The sequence below is a fragment of the Pleurodeles waltl genome, chromosome 6 (genome assembly GCF_031143425.1).
Source record: "Pleurodeles waltl isolate 20211129_DDA chromosome 6, aPleWal1.hap1.20221129, whole genome shotgun sequence".
NCBI classification, from domain to species: Eukaryota; Metazoa; Chordata; class Amphibia; order Caudata; family Salamandridae; genus Pleurodeles; species Pleurodeles waltl.
Window position 1 is genome coordinate 1708819457 of NC_090445.1, and position 19538 is coordinate 1708838994.

The 19538-nt window shown below is 49.5% G+C and overlaps 1 protein-coding gene across 5 annotated transcripts in view; it reads left to right on the forward strand.

The window, feature by feature from the left end:
• B3GALT4 (beta-1,3-galactosyltransferase 4) overlaps positions 1-19538 on the forward strand; it is a 150143-nt gene that overhangs the window by 128266 nt on the left and 2339 nt on the right. The gene's annotated exons all lie outside the window — the stretch shown is intronic.

The window sequence follows — 19538 nt, forward strand, 5'->3', positions numbered from 1 at the left end:
GAGATCACTCAGTGTTTTTAGTGAGGATATATTTGTTGAGACCTCAACTTCCGCCCTGCGCATCTTAATTTCTAATTCCTGTAGTTCTTTAGTGAGCACTTTTCTGACTCCCACTGTGGCCGCTAAACAGTGGCCACGAGTCACAGCTTTATGGGCATCCCATTCAATAGCGCGTGTTGAGGCGGTGTCTTTGTTTGACGTAAAATAATTTAATAAGCATTTGGACAACTCTGCTTGAAAGGGGGGGTCTGTGAGGGCTTCTGATTGTAGGCGCCAAGTTGGGATACGAGCATGTGTGCATCCCCATGCTATTGTGGCATGTAGCGGATTGTGGTCCGAGATAGTACGAGCTAGATATTCTGACGTGTTTATTTTGTGAATTATGGCAGGCGTTGTGAATAGCATATCTATTCTTGAGTGTATTTTGTGTACTGATGAGTAGTAAGAATATTCGCGGTGCGTGGGGTGTCCCGCCCTCCAGATTTCTTTCAGGCCGTTGTTTGTAGCCCACTCTACTAGGTGGGCAGTTGTGCGTCTGGCTGGGGCAGTGACCAGTGGGGGGATTGATCGGTCCATGTGTATGTCTAGTACCGAGTTAAAATCACCACCCCATATACTAGGCTCGGATGGATCTCTAAGTTTGCTGTTAAGTGTCCATAGAAATTCACGTTGGCCTGTATTCGGGGTATATAGAGAGATTAATGCTAAAGGGTGACCATCTAGTTCCCCTTCCAGTATCACATACCGTCCGTTTGGATCAATTTGCGTGTGGGACATTACAAACGGGACCCCTGGTGCAACCCAGATCACCACCCCGTGAGCGAAGGATGAGAAGATGGTACCATATATTTGGCCCCACCATTTTGCACGTAGGTTTTCAAGCAAGGCCCCATTGAGATGAGTCTCTTGTAGCATAGCTATGTGTATCCGGTGTCGCTTAAGATACGCATGAATTTGTTGCCGTTTACGTATAGATGCCATGCCCCTGATGTTCCATGTGATTATTTTATATTGTGGAATGTTTTGGTTATGTTGGGGTGCCATGGTATGTGTGTTGTTTTGTTGAGCTTGGTGGGTATATTGTCTGTGTGCTGTGCCCCACCCGGCATTCCCCAATGTGTTTTATAGTTAGGGTGTTACCAACTGTGGTAATGAGTACGACATTTGTGTTAAAGGAGTGTTTACAGTGCCTATTACTATGATCGTAAGCTACGATATGTGCCTTGAGTGATTCACGTCTAGTGACATTTAAAACAACAACTATATATAACTGTAACTGTGCATACAACACGGCTGGGAAAGAGCCTGTGTCTGCCTTCTTAAAGAACCGGTTCCTATGGAGTAGGGGACGCTGTGAGTACATGTATCCGATTCGACGAACTTCTCGGCCGGCTTCACTCCTGGTGCGTCCTCTTGGGGACCCCCGGCGGCTGCGGCTCCGCAATCCTGGCTGGCAGCCAGGTTTGGCAATACTCCGCTCCATTACTAGTCAACAGACTTGGTAGGCTGTTTACTCGTGGAGGAAGTTTGTTCCTGGTTGTAAAGTTATTCTGGGCCTGCTTGTTTAGCAAATGTAACCTGCTGTGCGCGGAGTTAGATTGGGGCCGCGGTTAGAGTCTGTGGAGTCGTATTGTGTTTCAAGTTCCAGCTCAGCTTCGTTTTGGGTGGACTGGGAGGTTGGAGATGTGTTGATGAAGCGCGTTGTGGCCTGTAGTAGTGAAGAGCGTTCTGCTTGAGCCTGTTCAGGTGAAGGTTTAATGTCCTGTTTTCTTCGAGGTTTGCGCCTAGTCTTAGGGGATGACCATTTTTCTACTGGGTTTCTCAGGTTTGTTTGGTCGGCCAGGCCTTTAGCATGCAACCAGGTCCAGGCGTCCTCAGGAGTGGTGAAAAAGAGACTGCAAGTGTCGTTCTGAATATGCAATTTTGCAGGGAACAGAAGGGCATATTTAATGTTATGTTCATGCAGTCTTTCTTTGACCCTAAAAAAGGAGTTGCATTTCTTTTGTACTTCCGCAGTGAAATCTGGGTAGGCCGTGATCTCTGCATTTTCAAAGCTTACAGGGCCTGATTTTCGGAACAATTGCAGGATAAGGTCTCTGTCACGGAAGTTAAGGAGTCTTGCTATGAGCGGACGGGGCTGGGCCCCCGGAGGAGGGGGGGTCTTCCGGGCACTCTATGTGCTCGTTCCACTGAAAAGAATTTTGGGATATTATTTTGTAGTATTGTGTTTGTTAGCCATTGTTCGATAAATAGTTCTGCGCTGGGACCTTCTGCACGTTCTGGAAATCCTACGAATCGGACACTATTCCGGCGTGATCTGCCCTCAGCGTCCTCGGCCCTGCGCTTCAAGGCTTCGACTTCAGTTGTTACTGTCGTCAGTTGTAGTTGAAGGCCCTTAATCGATGGCGTTAACCGTGCTGTATCCTCTTCGAGCGTTGTTACTCTTTCCGTCAATGCTTCTTGATCCATGTGAAGAAGGTTAACATCTTCCGTGATCGTTCCTATTTTTGCTTCTAATGTGGAATTGGTATCCAGGATGGCTTTTAGTATTTTCTCGAATTGCGTAGTGTGCGTCTGTAAGGTTGCCTCAAGCTTCTGGAGTGCTTGGTGTGTGACCGAGGGCTCTGGCGGTCGAGTCGACTCGTTTGACTCCATGTTGCCTGGTGGTGCTCGCGGGGTCTTTGGTTTGCCCATTAATGGTCTGAGTGTAGTTTGATTTGTTGCAGGGGAGCTGGGGTGGTACTTTCAGGTCAATCTGAGAGCTGTATTAATTGAGTTCGCCGGTGTTTTTTGGCTCTGTTGCACTCAGGATAACACCAGCAATAGCAGTCTGGCCTATCCCTCGTAAAATTGGTTGATGCAGTTAAGTAATACGCATACGGTTTTCCTTTATTTTGTAGCAAGCGGTAGTTGTTGAGAGCTGCCTGATGTGGACAGCCACAGTGCGCTGTGTGGTGCCCTTACAGGCAGCGTGCTGCTGTGGAACAGTTATTGCGTCTTCTGGGCACCTGTGTGGTGTCTGATATACTTTGGAGGGCCCTGCGGCCCGGTCAGTGTCGCCGATAGGGCTCGCAATTGTGCTCCGCAGAGTGTGGGGTATTTACAGGCGTTGGATACTTGGTGCGCAGCCCCGTGCCGTCCTCCACCTGTGCGGGACTGCACAGACCCTCCTTGCCTGCGTGCACACCTGCAACACGAGCCACCACCAACCACAGGCCGAATACGCCGCCCGCGAGGACGCCGGTGAGTAAATGCCTCCAGTTGGTGCCCTTGCTTGGCCGTGCCCCGCGTGGGGGGAAGACGGAGGCCCGCAGTCCCGAGGGCGCGGCGTCAAGGGAGCCCACCAGGATATATTAGCTGCCTGGGGACGGGCCTGCCATCCTAGGCCGTTGTGGCCTAACCGTGAGGCCTCAGATCTCCTCTCGCGGTCCCTGGGTGCTCTCACCTGTCTCCCGGGTCCCGCGCCGCCTCTGCAGCCGCCCCGCACGGTCCTCCAGTCCGCTCGTGGGCTCCGTCTCCGTTTCCGCTTTCAACCGGGGCGCAGAGGCTGTCGAGTCCGGCTCCTCGCACGGTCGCGCTGCCTGCACCAGCGCTCGATCTCCGCGCTCGCGGCACCACCACACGGAGGCACCCAGGGTATGTTCGGAGCCGCCGGGGGGGGGGGGGGGGAGGTGGAGGGGGGTTCCGATGGTCGCACGTTCAGCGCCTACTGTTTTTTGAGAAACTGAGGCGTCTTGTGGAGGATTTTTATTCGGGCCGAGAGCGGAGCTGTGCTTTATGCGACTGCTCTGGCCACCATGTTGTAAATAAACAGCCAGCCACTGACTAGGTTAATGTTTTTTCTCAATACCCTTTAAAGCCAGAAGACAGTGTTTTTCAACAATTTTGTAGGATAAATAGTCCACTGTGTTAAATAAATACATATCTCATGTTAATCTGATACAATATCTAAAAAGGAAAAACATATAATGACCAAAAGGGAAGGTAGGACCTCATACGGTAATATCACTGCCTTTCTGACCCCTTACATCGCGGTTCAGGGCAGCAGATGAAGTGCATTAAAATAGTACGGATCCTGCAGCGGGGACAGGCTCAGAGCAGAGGTGGAGGGAAAGGCAAGGCTAGAAAGAACAAAACATTCTGGTACCATTTTTTTGATCTTTCACCACTGCATATAAAAACACACCTTAAATGAAAACTAAATGGAAGCTAACTTAATCAGTGGGAAATGCACTATTTTATGTTATGAAACCTCTTTTGTTTTAAGCGATCACTACAGATGCCTTTGTTTGCAATCAGAGGCCCATAGAATTCAATCCTGTTTGGTGCAGCAGGGAAAGTGACCTGTATTTTTAGATCAAATCCTACCACACAACACAGCTGTCTAGTTTGCTTCAAACGTCTTGGGGACATTCAGAAAGCCTCTCTGAAAATGCATTCTGCCTGTTGCTTGCCTTTGTGGATTGCAACTCACATTTCCTGGCTTTATTTTTTTTAGGATGTCCAGCTTGAGTTCGTCCCTTCTCTTTCCCAAACTGTATTTAAAGTATCCTTCCAAGTGCTCCCTTTCTGTAAATAGATTTGTAAATCTTGTTCTCATCTTGTCACATTTGCTGTGCATTCAAACACCGAGGTCAAAAGTCAGGGGCTGTCTTCCGAAGGAGCTTGGTGTTTACTTTTCTTTATCTGACTTCAAAGTGAGAGGATTTATGTGAAAATCTTGCTGGATGTTGGGGGTAGTAAAGTATTTTTTCTAGCACATGACAACATTTAAACGGACTCTGCAAGTTTTTCAGAATATATCAGATTTAGGAACACAAATGAAGCACATTTCTGTTAATTCTGAAATGTGCTGGAAACAAATACTTTAAATGATTAAAACAAATCATTACACTGGGTGATGCAATTTCTATACATTATCATCTGTGCACTGTATAGTTTTATTAGTAAAACTTTCTGTCTGTGCAAATGTACTGGTCATTTCAATCGAAAACGTGTTGTCTGTAATGGTAGCGTACTACCACACCATGCATACTCAACGGTACGCCACTACATTCTACTGTGCATCATTCCACTTTACACCACTACACTCCGTGTCACTGCATTCCACGCCTCTCCTCTACTCTCTACCACTCTACGCTACACCACTGCACTCCGTGCCACTGCATTCCACGCCTCTCCTCTCCACCACTCTACCACTCTACATCACTACACTCCGTGCCACTGCATTCCACGCCTCTCCTCTACTCTCTACCACTCTATGCTATACCACTGCACTCCGTGCCACTGCATTACACGCCTCTCCTCTACTCTCTACCACTCTACGTTACACCACTGCACTCCGTGCCACTGCATTCCACGCCTCTCCTCTACTCTCTACGCTACCACCGCTGCACTCCGTGCCACTGAACTCTACACCTCTCCTCTACTTTCTACCACTCTACGTTACACCACTGCACTCCGTACCACTGCATTCCACACCTCTCCTCTACTCTCTACCACTCTATGCTACACCACTTCACTCTGTGCCTCTGCACTCTACACCTCTCCAGTCTAGGCCACACCACTGCATTTGATGCCAATACACTCTATGCCAATGCACTTTTCTCAGCTCGTGCACTGTATGCCACTCTAATCTACTCCGCACTATTGCCCTCTACACCACTGCACTCTACTCTGCAACACTCCACTTCCCTCTATCCCGAAACAGTCTACTCCGCTCCAGTGCACTCTCCACTACTCTACTTCACTCTGCGCCACTCCACACTATGCCACTGCACTGTACGCCACTCTACACTTAACCACTGCAATCTACGCCAATGCAATCTACACAACTGCACTCTGCGTCACTGCACTCTAGGCCACTTTACTCTACTTTGAAACAAATCTACTCTTTGCCACTGCACTGTTCGTCATTCTACTCTTTACTACTGCACTCTATGCCAGTACACGCTTCACAACTTAACTCTGTCACTGCACTGTACGCCACTGCACTATCCATCATTGTACTTATGTCCCTCTTCACCACTGCACTGTGTGCCACTGTACTCTACACCACTTCACTCTATGCCATTACACTCTATGCCACGCCACACAACTGCACTCTACCCTGCACCACTCCACTCTACGCCATATAGAGCACTGCACTGTGCTCCACACCAATGCACTCTACTCTGCACCACTGCACTCTATGCTATTGTTCTCTACCCCACTCTACTCTACATCACTGCACTCTGACATTCTACTCTGCACCACTGCACTCTACACCACTTCACTCTATGCCATTACACTCTATGCCACTCTACCCTGCACCACTCCACTCTACTCTGAAAACATCTACTCTACTCCAGGGCACTCTACTCCAGGGCACTCTACACCAACGCACTCTACTCTGCACCACTGTACTCTACGTCATTGCTCTCTACCCCGTTCTGCTCCACTGCATTCTAAAACACTGTACTCTACAGCACTGCTCTCTACACCACTCTACTCTGCATCACTCCACTCTATACCACCGCACTCTACAGCACTATACTCTACTCTGTACCACTCTGCCATTGCACTCTATGCCACTTAACTGTACTCTGCACTCCACACCACTGCTCTCTACACAACTCTACACCACTGCACCTTCTGCCACTCTACTCTATGCCACTGCACTCCATACTACTGCTGCCTGCACCACTGCACTCCACTGTGCATCAGTCTAATCTACGCCACTGCAACCTACAGAGCTCCATTGTATGCCACTGCATTCAATGCCACTGGACTCTACGCCATTATACTCTGCAACAGTCCACGCCAGTGCTCTTTACACCAGTCCACTCTACTCTATGCCACTCCAGTGTATGCCACTCTACGCGACTCCACTCTCTGCCACTCCAATACATGCCAGTCCGCTCTACAGCACTCTACTCCAATCTTTGCCATTCCACTGTACGACACTCCACGCCACTCTGCTCTACGCCACTAACTTTTAGCCATGGTGAACAGCAGCCTCGCTAATGTACAGTATGGCTAAAACAATTTGCAAAGCCAATAGCTCTTGCATTGATGAGACCTAATGGCTTTGCTAATGCTTGTTAGTACTATGAGGTCCAGAGATCCCTGAAAGCACTGTGAATGTGTAGGTCATTATTTTAAACATGCATTACACACAGCACAATATAGGCTGCCACAAAATGTGTATAGAAATGTAGGTTAAAGATATAAAGTGCTTTTAAAGTATAGATTTCAATAATATGCAGATTATACCTAGTGTAAACATTTTTTATGACTGTCTTGTAAAAGTATATACTCCATAGCCCAGCTTGGAACACCCATACAATACCTCTCAAAAAGAAAATATGTTTGCCATCAGAAAGCTTCATGAGACTCCATCAGTTCAAGCCATTACAGGTTTCGAAGCAGGAAGCAGGCACCCTGGCAAGAAGCCTTGTTTCTTATCGGTCTGCCCCTCCCTCTGAATCAGAACCCTCCCTTCAACTCCAGCTGGGGAATCTGAACTGTCCTAATCATCCTTTGTCCTTTAGCTGAAAATTGCAGACTGATGGTCACCCTAACAGTTCCAGCAGGAGAGCCTTGTAGCACATGATCATGGCTGTGTGGGTAAGGTGGGGGGGAGGGCATGACAACTAGGGCATTCAGTGCTGGATCAAGGCTGCGAGGTTCAAGGGAGTGGGCCGCCACACCCATGATATTACAGTGCTGGATCATGGCTGTGAGGTGTAGGAAGCTGACGACTGGGGCTTACAGTGCTGGATCATGGATGCGAGGTTCAGGGGAGTGGGCTGCCACACCCACGATATTACAGTGCTGGATCATGGCTGTGAGGCGTAGGAAGCCAACAACTGGGGCTTACAGTGCTGGATCATGGCTGTGAGGCGTAGGAAGCCAACGACTGGGGCTTACAGTGCTGGATCATGGCTGTGAGGCGTAGGAAGCCAACGACTGGGGCTTACAGTGCTGGATCATGGCTGTGAGGCGTAGGAAGCCAACGACTGGGGCTTACAGTGCTGCATCATGGCTGTGAGGCGTACGTACGAAGCCAACAACTGCGGCTTACAGTGCCAGATCATGGATGCGAGGTTCGGGTGAGTGAGATACCATGGCCGTGATACTTAAGTGCCGGATGGTGGCTGGAAGGTTCAGTTGAGCGGGACGCCACACCCACGATCTTGTAGTGCTGGATCATGAGTGCATGGGGTGGGATGAACCCCTCCTCGGCACCCGACATCGCCATAGCCATCCCCGACGGCTACAAAATCATCAGGAAAGACTGCACCAACCGCACCGGAGGAGGCATCACCATCGCCCACAAGAGCTCCATCCGCATCGCAACCTACACCGACAACTCACTACCCGACGCCGAGCACCTCCACTTCTCAATCAACAGCGACCCCAAGACCACCCTCAGAGGCACCCTCATATACAGACCACCAGGACCACGCACAAAGTTCAGCGAAGACATCGCAGACTTCATCAGCCCACACGCACTCCCGTCCACCAACTACATCCTCCTAGGGGACCTCAATTTCCACCTGGAGAATCGCACAGACAACAACACCACCGCCTTATTGGACAACCTTGCCAACCTGGGACTAAAACAACTAGTCAACACCCCCACCCACTACGCCGGACACACGCTCGACCCCATCTTCTCCTCCAGCAAACACATCTCTTTCAGCCACACCACCGAACTCTCCTGGACAGACCACAGCTGTGTCCACTTCAGCTTCAAGAAGACCAACGTACACCACCACGCCCAACAACCACCAAGAAGACAGTGGAACCGAATCTCCTCGGAACAACTCGCATCGACCCTCTCTCAGAACACTCCCACCAGCACTACAGACCCCAACGAAGCCGCCAACAACCTCACGAGCTGGATCTCAGACTGCGCCAACCTCCTGGCCCCCCTGAAGACCCAAGCAAACAGACACAGCCACAAGAAAAATTCCTGGTTTACCACCGACCTCAAGGACTCCAAAAAAGGATGCCGCACCCTCGAGAAAACTTGGCGCCTCAACCAGACCGACGAGAACATGTCTGCTCTCAAAAACACCACCCGCAAACACCACCAACTCCTCCGCGCAGCACGAAAATCAGCCTTCCAGAACAGACATGACAGCAACGCCCACAACAGCAAGGAACTATTTGGCATCGTCAAAGAGCTCTCCAACCCCGACGCCGAAAACAACTCCATCCCTCCCTCACAGGACCTCGGCGACTCCCTCGCAGCCTTCTTCCACCACAAGATCACCGACATCTACAACAGCTTCACCACAACCAACACGAGCCCTCCACCGGAACCCGCCACCAACAACAACACCATCCACACCTGGAACCCAACCTCCACAGAGGAAACCACCCGCGTCATGAACTCCATCCACTCAGGATCACCTTCCGACCCCTGCCCGCACCACATCTTCAACAAAGCCGACAACATCATCGCACCCCACCTCCGAGACGTCATCAACACATCCTTTTCCACCGCCACCTTCCCAGAGAACTGGAAGCACGCCGAACTGAACGCCCTCCTAAAGAAACCAACAGCAGACCCCACCAAACTCAAAAACTTCCGGCCCATCTCGCTCCTACCGTTCCCCGCCAAAGTGATTGAGAAAATAGTCAACGCTCAACTCACCACCGCCCTGGAAAACAACGACTCACTCGACCCCTCACAGTTCGGCTTCAGAGCCAACCACAGCACCGAGACCGCCCTCATCGCAGCCACGGACGACATCAGATCCCTGACCGACAAAGGAGAAACCGTGGCCCTCATACTCCTGGACCTCTCTGCAGCATTCGACACGGTCTGCCACCGTACCCTGATACGTCGCCTCAGCAACGCCAGCATCAGAGGCAAGGCCCTGGAATGGATCACCTCCTTCCTCTCCGGAAGAACCCAGAGAGTCCGCCTCCCCCCCTTCAGATCCACAGCTACGGAGATCATCTGCGGCGTCCCCCAGGGATCCTCCCTCAGCCCCACCCTCTTCAACATCTACATGACCCCCCTGACGAACATCGCACGCAAACACGGACTCAACCTCATATCCTACGCAGACGACACCCAGCTCATCCTATCCCTCACCAACAACCCCGCCTCAGCAAGAACCAGACTACACGAAGGCATGAAGGAAGTAGCGAACTGTATGACAGACAGCCGGCTTAAACTGAACACAAAGACGGAGGTCCTCATCCTCGGCCCTACACCAACCGCCTGGGACGACTCCTGGTGGCCTCCCGCCCTAGGCAGCACTCCCCAACCCACCGACCACGCACGCAACCTCGGTTTCATCCTGGACTCTTCCCTCTCCATGACCAGACAGGTCAACTCGGTGACCTCAGCATGCTTCAACACCCTCCGCATGCTCCGCAAGATCTTCCGCTGGATCCCCACCGACACCAGGAAGACCGTCACCCACGCCCTCGTCACCAGTCGCTTGGACTATGGGAACGCTCTGTACGCCGGCATCACCATCAAGCTACAGAGGAAACTTCAACGAATCCAGAACGCCGCCGCACGACTTATCCTGAACATACCCCGCCACCACCACATCTCCGGACACCTGAAGAAACTCCACTGGCTCCCAGTCAACAAGAGGATCACCTTCAGACTCCTCACCCACGCACACAAAGCCCTGCACAAACTCGGACCAAAACTCATCAACCACCGCATCTCCTTCTACACTCCTCCTCGCACCCTACGCTCAACCGGACAAGCCCTGGCAGCCGTACCTCGCATTCGTAAAGCCAGCGCCAGAGGCAGGTCTTTCTCTTACCTAGCAGCAAAGACCTGGAACTCTCTCCCCAGTCACCTTCGCGCCATACAAGACCACCTCCCCTTCAGAAGGCAGCTCAAGACCTGGCTCTTCGAGCACTGACCCCCCCCCCCCCCCCCCCCCCAGCGCCTTGAGACCCTTACGGGTGAGTAGCGCGCTTTATAAATGCGACTGATTGATTGATTGATTGGATTATGGCTGCGAGCTTAAGGGGAGAGGGATGCCACACGTGCGATACCGTAGTGTTGGATCATGACTGTGAGGTTCAGGGGAGTGGAGTGCCACACATGATATTGCAACACCAGATCATGGCTGAGAAGTTCAAGTGAGTTGGGCCCCACACCCACAATATTGCAGCACTGGATCATGGTTGTGAGGTTCAAAGGAGTGGGACACCACAGAGACGCCGCACCCACATATTTGCAGAGCTGGAACATGGCTGTGAGGTTCAGGGGAGTAGGACGCCACACCTGCGATATTACAGCGCTAGATCATGGCTGTAAGGTTCAGCGGAGTCGGGTGCCACACCCACAATATTGAAGCGCTGGATCATGGCTGTGAGGTTCAGGGGAGTGGGACGCCACACCTGCGATATTACAGCGCTGGATCATGGCTGTGAGGTTCAGGGGAGTGGGACGCCACACCCACAATATTGCAGCGCTGGATCATGGCTGTGAGGTTCAAGGGAGTGGGGCACCACAGGGACGCCACACCCACGTATCTGCAGAGCTGGATTATGGTTGTGAGGTTCAGGGGAGTGGGACGCCACACCTGCGATATTACAGCGCTGGATCATGGCTCTGAGGCGTGGGAGGCAGACTGCTGGGGCTTGCAGCTCTGGATCATGGCTGCAAGGCTAAAGGGAGGGGAGACCTTCCCTGTGGTCTTCCAGTGCTGGATAATGGCTACAAGATCCAGGGGAGGGGGTGCCCTCTCTAGGCCTCAGATCTAGAGAAGATGAGCCCCTTCCCAGCCCTGTCAAGTTTCCCAGGTCCAAGCATTACGTGCTGCTCCAGTCCAGGTTCTTCCTTTGAATTCTGGGACTTGTAGTTTTATGTATTCCATTATAAAACAAGACCACAAGTTCCAGAATTCAACCCTGGACTGGAGCATCACATTCGCATAGACCTGTGAAACTTGGAAGATTCGTTTTCCTTGGGTTCAGCTCTGTGAGGTCTTTCTGGAACTCACAGCTATGATGTAGCGCCTCAAGGTCCAGAGAAAGAGGCCGCCCCCCTGGGCCTCGCAGCGCTGCATAGAGTTGCCACCTTTCTCAGACAAAAGTTACAGCTCCTTCGTGTACATACTGCTGCTCTTGAAGGACCAAGTTCTGCTAAGTGAAAATGAACGCCTGAAAAATAATCAGTATTCCTTTGTCCCATGGTACTTGTCCCTGTGTTTGCTTTAATAATCATTTGGAAGAAATATGAGACAGCTCTCAAATACATTTTAAGTGAGTTCTTGCTTTTGCTTTAAAAACAGAATGGTGAGCTAGGAAGTTTGGAGCAACTCGGCCCTGATACAGGGAATAACCAGTGTGAGCAGGTCTGAGGGGCCAGCATGTTCTAACAAAATAAGTGGAATTTAACACTTGGAGCGCAAGAGGTGACCACCACAGTCCTTTAGTAAATTATTAATCTGCTAAAAAGGTGGAAAGTAAAAACTGAGATTATAACAGCCCTAAACGAGCTGGCACCCACCCAAACAACTTTACCTTCAGATAATAGCCAGCTAGTCCCGACCCTAAGGGCAGTTAAGGAGACGAAGGCCCAGGGACAGCATGATTTGCCCAAGATCCAACAGTTTGTTAAAGTAGGAGAGCCACAATTGCAACACAGGACCGTTTTCTTTAAAACTCATAACGTATCCCCTGTACCACAAGTTTTATGTGTTAAAGAGTTTAAGGACCTGATATAAGATACAGTTATGCTATGAAAACCCAAGTCGTCTTTGATAACTCCCATATAAACATCTTCTTGGTGAACCCACTTGTGCTAAGTGTCCAACAAAATGATAAGCTACAAATGAGAAATGTTAAGTCAGTTGCAAGCTGCACCCGAAAGAGACGACAGAGCAAAGTCCCAGAATACACAATAAGGGCACAAGTCCTAAAAACAGAAGTGGGGGGACTAACCAAGTTAGGCAGTATGCAAGTGACATCACATTGCGTAATATTACGTGACATCAAACGTGGTATCACAGGAAGCGGTATCACAGCTCATAACAGGTCTCTCATGAGTACATTTGAGCGTGTTACAATATTTAACAAATTAGATATTGCGTCGGGGTTGTGCCAAAAAAGTGACGCAACCCAGATGCAAAATCTGAGCCTCAACTTGTAGGAAGATGCCTCTGTATATACTATCTCAAAGTGAGAGATAATGTGCACAGAGTTCAAGGGTTCCCCTTAGAGGTTGATAGTGGCAATGTTAGATCATTCTAATGCTCTATTTTGTGGTAGTGTGGTCGAGCAGTAGGCTTATCAGAGGGTAGTGTTAAGCATTGACTTAACTCCAGGCCAATAGTTTTTATATAGAAAAATATATTTTCTTAATTTATTTTTAGAACCACTTGTTAAAGATTTGAAGTAAATATATAAAATGCAAGGTACTCCACATAGATAAGTTAGGAACTTTGAATTAGAGCAATAACATATGCAGTTTTAGTTAAAATGGCAATAAGCTATTTTAAAAGTGGACACAGTGCAAAAATCAACAGTTCCTGGGGGAGGTAAGTAATGGTTAGTTTGTCAGGTAAGTAAGACAGTTACAAGTCTAAGTTCCTGGGCATAGGCAGCCCACCATTCGGGGTTCAAGGCAACCCCAAAGTTACCACACCAGCAGCTCAGGGCCGGTCAGGTGCAGAGGTCAAAGTTGCCCAAAACACATAGGCGCCTATGGAGAACAAGGGTGCTCCGGTTCCAGTCTGCCTACAGGTAAGTAGAGCAGACCAGGGGGGGGTTTGTAGTGCACTGGGGGGGGACACAAGTAGGCACACAAAACACACCCTCAGCGGCACAGGGGCAGCCGTGTGCAGTGTGCAAAGCAGGCGTCTGGTTTTGTATGGGATTCAATGGAGGGACCCAGGGGTCACTCTAGCAGTGCAGGCAAGGCACGGGGGCTTCTCGGGCCAGCCACCGACTGGGCTAGGCAGAGGGTCACCTGGTGGTCACTCCTGCACTGGGGTTTGGTTCCTTCTGGTCCTGGGGGCTGCGGGTGCAGTGCTTGGTCCAGGCGTTGGGTCCCTTGTTAGGCAGTCGCGGTCAGGGGGCGCCTCTGGATTCTCTCTGCAGGCGTCACTGTGGAGGTCCAGGGGAGTCGTCTCGGGCTACTCACAAGGCCGCAGTCGCCGGGGAGTCCTCTCTGTGGTGTTGGTTCTCTGGAGCTCGAGCTGGGGGCGTCGGGTGCAAAGGGTGAAGTCTCACGCTTCCTGCGGGAAGAGTGAGTTCTTTAGAAGTTGAAAGAAAGTTGCAAAGTTGTTGCTTGTTGTTGAGCAGAGCCGCTGCTCATGGAAGTTTCTTGGTCCTTTGGTTCAGGGCAGTCCTCCGAGGCTTCAGAGGTCGCTGGTCCCTGTCGGATGCGTCGCTGTTGCAGTTTTTTTCGAGTCAGGAGACAGGCCGGTAGGGCTGGGGCCAAAGCAGTTGTCGTCGCCGTCATCTCTGCAGGGCTTTCAGGTCAGCAGTCTATACTAAATTTAGGGGGGTGTTTAGGTCTGGGAGGCAGTAGCCAATGGCTACTGTCCTGTAGAGTGGCTACACCCTCTTTGTGCCTCCTCCCTGAGGGGGGCACATCCCTAATCCTTTTGGGGGAATCCTCCAAACTTAAGATGGAGGATTTCTAAAGGCAGGGGTCACCTCAGCTCGGGACAACTTAGGGGCTGCCTTAACTTGTGGGTGACTCCTCCTTGATTTTCTCATTATGTCCTCCAGCTTTTCCGCCAGAAGTGGGGCAGTGGCCGGAGGGGTGGGCATCTCCACTAGCTGTGATGCCCTGTGGCGCTGTAACAAAAGGGGGTGAGCCTTTGAGGCTCACCGCCAGGTATTACAGTTCCTGCAAGGGGGGTGGGGTGGGGGGGGTGGGTGAGAAGCACCTCCACCCAGTATGGGCTTTGTTCCTGGCCACAGCGTGACAAAGGCAATCTCCCCATGTGGCTAACAACCCGTCAGGTTGTGACAGGCTGGCAGAAACTAGAAGTCAGACTGGTATTCAGGGGGCATCTCTAAGATGCCCGCTGGGTGCATTTTACAATAAATTCCACACTGGCATCAGTTGAATTTATTGTGCTGAGAAGTTTGATACCAAACTTCCCAGATTTCAGTGTAGCCATTATGGAACTGTGGAGTTCGTGTTTGACAAACTTCCAGACCATATACTCTTTATGGCTACTATGCACTTACAATGTCTAAGGTTTTGCTTAGACACTGAAGGGGCATAGTGCTCATGCACATATGCCCTTACCTGTGGTATAGTGCACCCTGCCTTAGGGCTGGAAGGCCTGCTAGAGGCAGGACTTACCTATGCCACAGGCAGTGTGAGGTTGGCATAGCACTCTGAGGGGAGTGCCATGTCGACTTAGTCATTTTCTCCCCATCAGCACACCAATGTGTGAGACAGTGTGCATGTGCTGAGTGAGGGGTCCCCAGGGTAGCAAATGGTATGCTGCAGCCCTTATAGACCTTCCCTGGCATCAGGGCCCTTGGTACCAGGGTACCATTTACAAGGGACTTATCTGAGTGCCAGGGCTGTGCCAATTGTGGAAGCAAAGGTACAGTTTAGGGAAGGAACACTGGTGCTGGGGCCTGGTTAGGAGGCCTCAGCACATTTTCAATCAAAACTGGCATCAGCAAAAGGCAAAATGTCAGGGGGTAACCATGCCAAGGAGGCATTTCCTTACACAACTTATACATTTATTTTTTTTAAACTCTGCTACAAAGAAATTGTCAACAAGAAGTATGGCAGTAAATCTGTTCTGCTTAACTGGTTCAGTCTGCATTTAAAATATCTTATGTGGTCAAGGTACCTGCGGCAGAGAGCTCTCTGTGCCCGGTAAATCTTAGTGAATAAGAAGAAGGTAACACAACTGGAGGTTAACGTGATTGCCTGAGGGACTGTGTTTAGTTTAGTCCCAGTTTTGAATCAAATTAGCTTAGAGGGTTAATAAGTCACTGGCAAAGTATATTATGTAACACACAGATGACAGATTTTTAGGGTCGAGCCTGCGTTGCATGTGCTCGTGCATGCGTATCGCAGCAAGACGCTTTAGTGTTTAGAAAAGGGCTCGGAGCCCTGTCGACGTCACGTCAGTGTTTTTCATTGGTTCGTGGGCTTGCCTAATAAAATCTGCTTGCTTTCATTAGTCGAAGGCATGCATACGTCATGCCTTTTCCAGTGGCTAGACCTCCTTGAGCGCATCGACCAAGTACAGAAAACATGCGAGGCTCGCTGTTTTCTGTCCGGCTCGTGGACTACTTTTTCTTTAATTTACTAGCGCGATTTCGCTTGGCAGAAGTCGAGCACTTTACATAGTTAATTGCACTTTTTCGTGTTATGTACATAAATGCACTTTTGCAGATAGGTGAAAAGTCGGGTTAGGAGTTTACAACGCGATCAGCTCTAACATGAGCAAACGCGAGACCCGATGCATTGCAAATGCTTGTTGTTTTATGTAAATTGATAAGCGGGTTAGTGCTTTTAACAGAGATCCTTCTGTTCCTTCCAGTTCATAAATTGTAATCATCCTAAAGTAGCAGAATGAGCTGTGAAGGACATGCCACCCCTCATTGTCTTCTATAAAACATCCACCACATTCATGCGCACACATAAGATTTAGAGTCGATCCATAAAATCTGCGTGTGATGTAAAGCACCCCTACACCCTGCGTTGGGATGAGTAGCGCGAGAGAGCTATCAAAGAAATGAAACAGAACAGCGGCATTGAAACTGGTTGTGTGTAAATACTGTGACCGTCCAACACCGCAGACATTCTTGCAGGGCTTGCACACCTCTTATATGCAGGGACTGAACAAAGTCAAAAGCGTAACTCCTTAAGTGCCTGTGAAGTGATAAGCTGTGTGGCTTTGTCTCTCCTCCACTGCGTTTTGGTGTGAGGCTCCCAATTGCTCTCAGCCAGGTTAGTGCAACAAAAGGAGGCCTCATGGCACCTTAACTTGTGCCGGATTCCAGCTGGGCCCATTTCAAAGGCCCATGCTGCTGGGAACGAAAGCAGAGGACTTGCCGGCACTGCTGAATGTGTCCTGCTGACAAGTTTAGCATACATCTGTGGGCCCAACCTCACGCCAGGGTAGACGGGGCCCACCTTGTGAAAAAAGTGGGTAGACGGATTTGCTCACGTGTACCCTCGACTTGTACACGTCACATGGGTCGCTAAAGTACAGAAGAGTGAGTGGTAGACACGAGAGACGAGATATTTAATTTAATTCATGCTCTTTTGTATTGCTCAAAAGTGGGTCAAAGCAGTGCTTTAAATGGGGAAAAAAAGAGTGCAGGCACTCATTAAAATGATAGGGGCGTGGCTAGTGGGTGGCTCTAGAGGCGGACCAGACACAGTGATGCAATCTATCAAGTCTTCATTGGGCCCTTGCATTGTCCTTGAGAGTCATAAACTTCCTATCTGTGCTGATTAACAGCTGCATGTGCTAATGAGGAGTGGTGAAGACTTGCTGGTAACAGGTCCTAAATCCTAAAGGAGGGAGCTTTAAAAACAGGCTTCTCCGACGAGTAGGTCGTGAGCCACTGGTAGCTCTCCAGCTACCTGTAAGTAGCTCTCCTGTATGTATTCAAGAGGAAAATGCGTGCATTTCAGACCTCAGAAGCTGATGTTTGGAGACAAATGGCTGAATTTCCAAAATATATTTCAAGCTGATTTATTTTTGAGTGATAAATAATATGGGAGACTTATTGCTAATATTCCTGTTTTTGTGCCAGGGACATTGGAGCCATTGCTGTTTTGTATGTTCAGGTAGAGGCGTTCCAAATTGATAAAGACATCTCCCTTCAAGAGCTGCCTCACCTACAAAGCTTTGCTCCACAACAAGCCAACATCTCTCTCCCCTCTCCTACGTGTCAGGCAATGGAACGTGCTTCTCCTGGAAACTCCTTGACCCACTCACACCACCAACCACTGTCTGGAGCAGCCGTGTCTGTCCAGTGCTCAATTTGCAAGAACATAAAGTGCCAGGGCCATTTCTGGAGGCCACTGTGGCTCGCACCTCCAATTGCCCTGCCAGAACGGCTAATGACTGTACAAAACTCCTTTAAATGTGACAATTCACACTATTCCAGGCACCCAACACTATAAGGATGGCTTGGGCAGCATGTATTACTCCTTTTTAATGTATATTGAATTAATAAACAACTGTGGTATGGTTAATTTCTAAATTAGACAGAGAGCTCCGCCATGTGGCAGACTGTCATAAGTGCAGTGTTGAGAAAGTGTTGGTACCGAGCACCGGACACCACCAGCTCAAATTAGGCACTGGAACTGTCTAATGTATAGCATTGATGGACATAGGGCCAAACCATCACTGCTTTCCTACCAAGGACATCCAAAAATGCACCAGTGCAGATGCTAGTTAAACCACATCATATTGACTTCCTTCTCTCCCAATCATCCGTGCGTTTACTGATCCCAGCGTTGTTGCTGCTCTACTGAAAGCTGTTATTTCTATTTATTTTTTATTTACAGAGTTTTAAATAGCGTATCAGAGCGTTGTACAATGGGAAAATAACAAAGAATGTGAAAATAGGAACACAAAGGCTCTATGAGGTCGAACAAGACCATTTTGGGTAACTGGGCATTGTACAGCAGTATACATACAACATAGGAGGTTATGAGACAAAAGATTGTCAATAATCCCAATTTGGTAATGGTCATGAATATAACTGATAGAATGTCAAACCACAAAGAGAATGTCACGAGGAGAAACTAGACTCTCGGCGGTGAGGTTGCGAAAGGCACAGCATCGGTGGGGAAGGAGTCTATTCAATAAGAGGTTTACTTCTCCATTGAAGAAGGATGTTGAAGGGTTGGTCCTGTTCTCAGGAGGAAAAGAGTTCCAAATGTTTGGGGCAATCCCGAGAAGGCTTGCTTGTAGGTTTTCTTTGCATGACATTGTAAGGCTTCTGCAGTAGGGTGCTCATGCTTCGAGAAGATCCATTCCCACCAGAGACAGCCAGTTTCTGGGCCAGGTAGGATGGGGTGTTGTGATGAAGACCTATGTGTGTCATGCAAGCAATTTTGAGATGGATCTTGCCTTTTTTTTTTTTTTTTTTAGCTAAATGTTGTTTGTAGCTGTTGTAGCAAAGCCAAGCACCCATAAACTCCTTCCAGTTTTACATACCCTGAGCGCTATATAAAACTGTTCGATAAATAACAGTAACTCGTCCGGGTGCTATTATAATCTATTTTTCAGGATAGTTAGATGACCAGGGTCTAGCTACCTGATGCACCTAGTGCTTATAAGACGCTGCAGAAGCTTCTGCACATCGCAGGCGCCATCTTTACTTCACACAGACAGACGGGAACCTGCAGTGCGCCCTTCATCTTGTAAACGGCAGAGGGGCTCTGCTCGACCTGTCCCAAGAGCATTCAAAGTAACGTGGCAGGAAGAGTGCCAGGCTCAAGGTGTGTACGGACCACAGAGACCTTCTCTGGTGCTTCTTGACTCACCAGGAGCTTTGGTTACACTTGGTGAAGCTGCAAGAGCCCATGGGTATCAAAGCTTATCTCAGAGGGA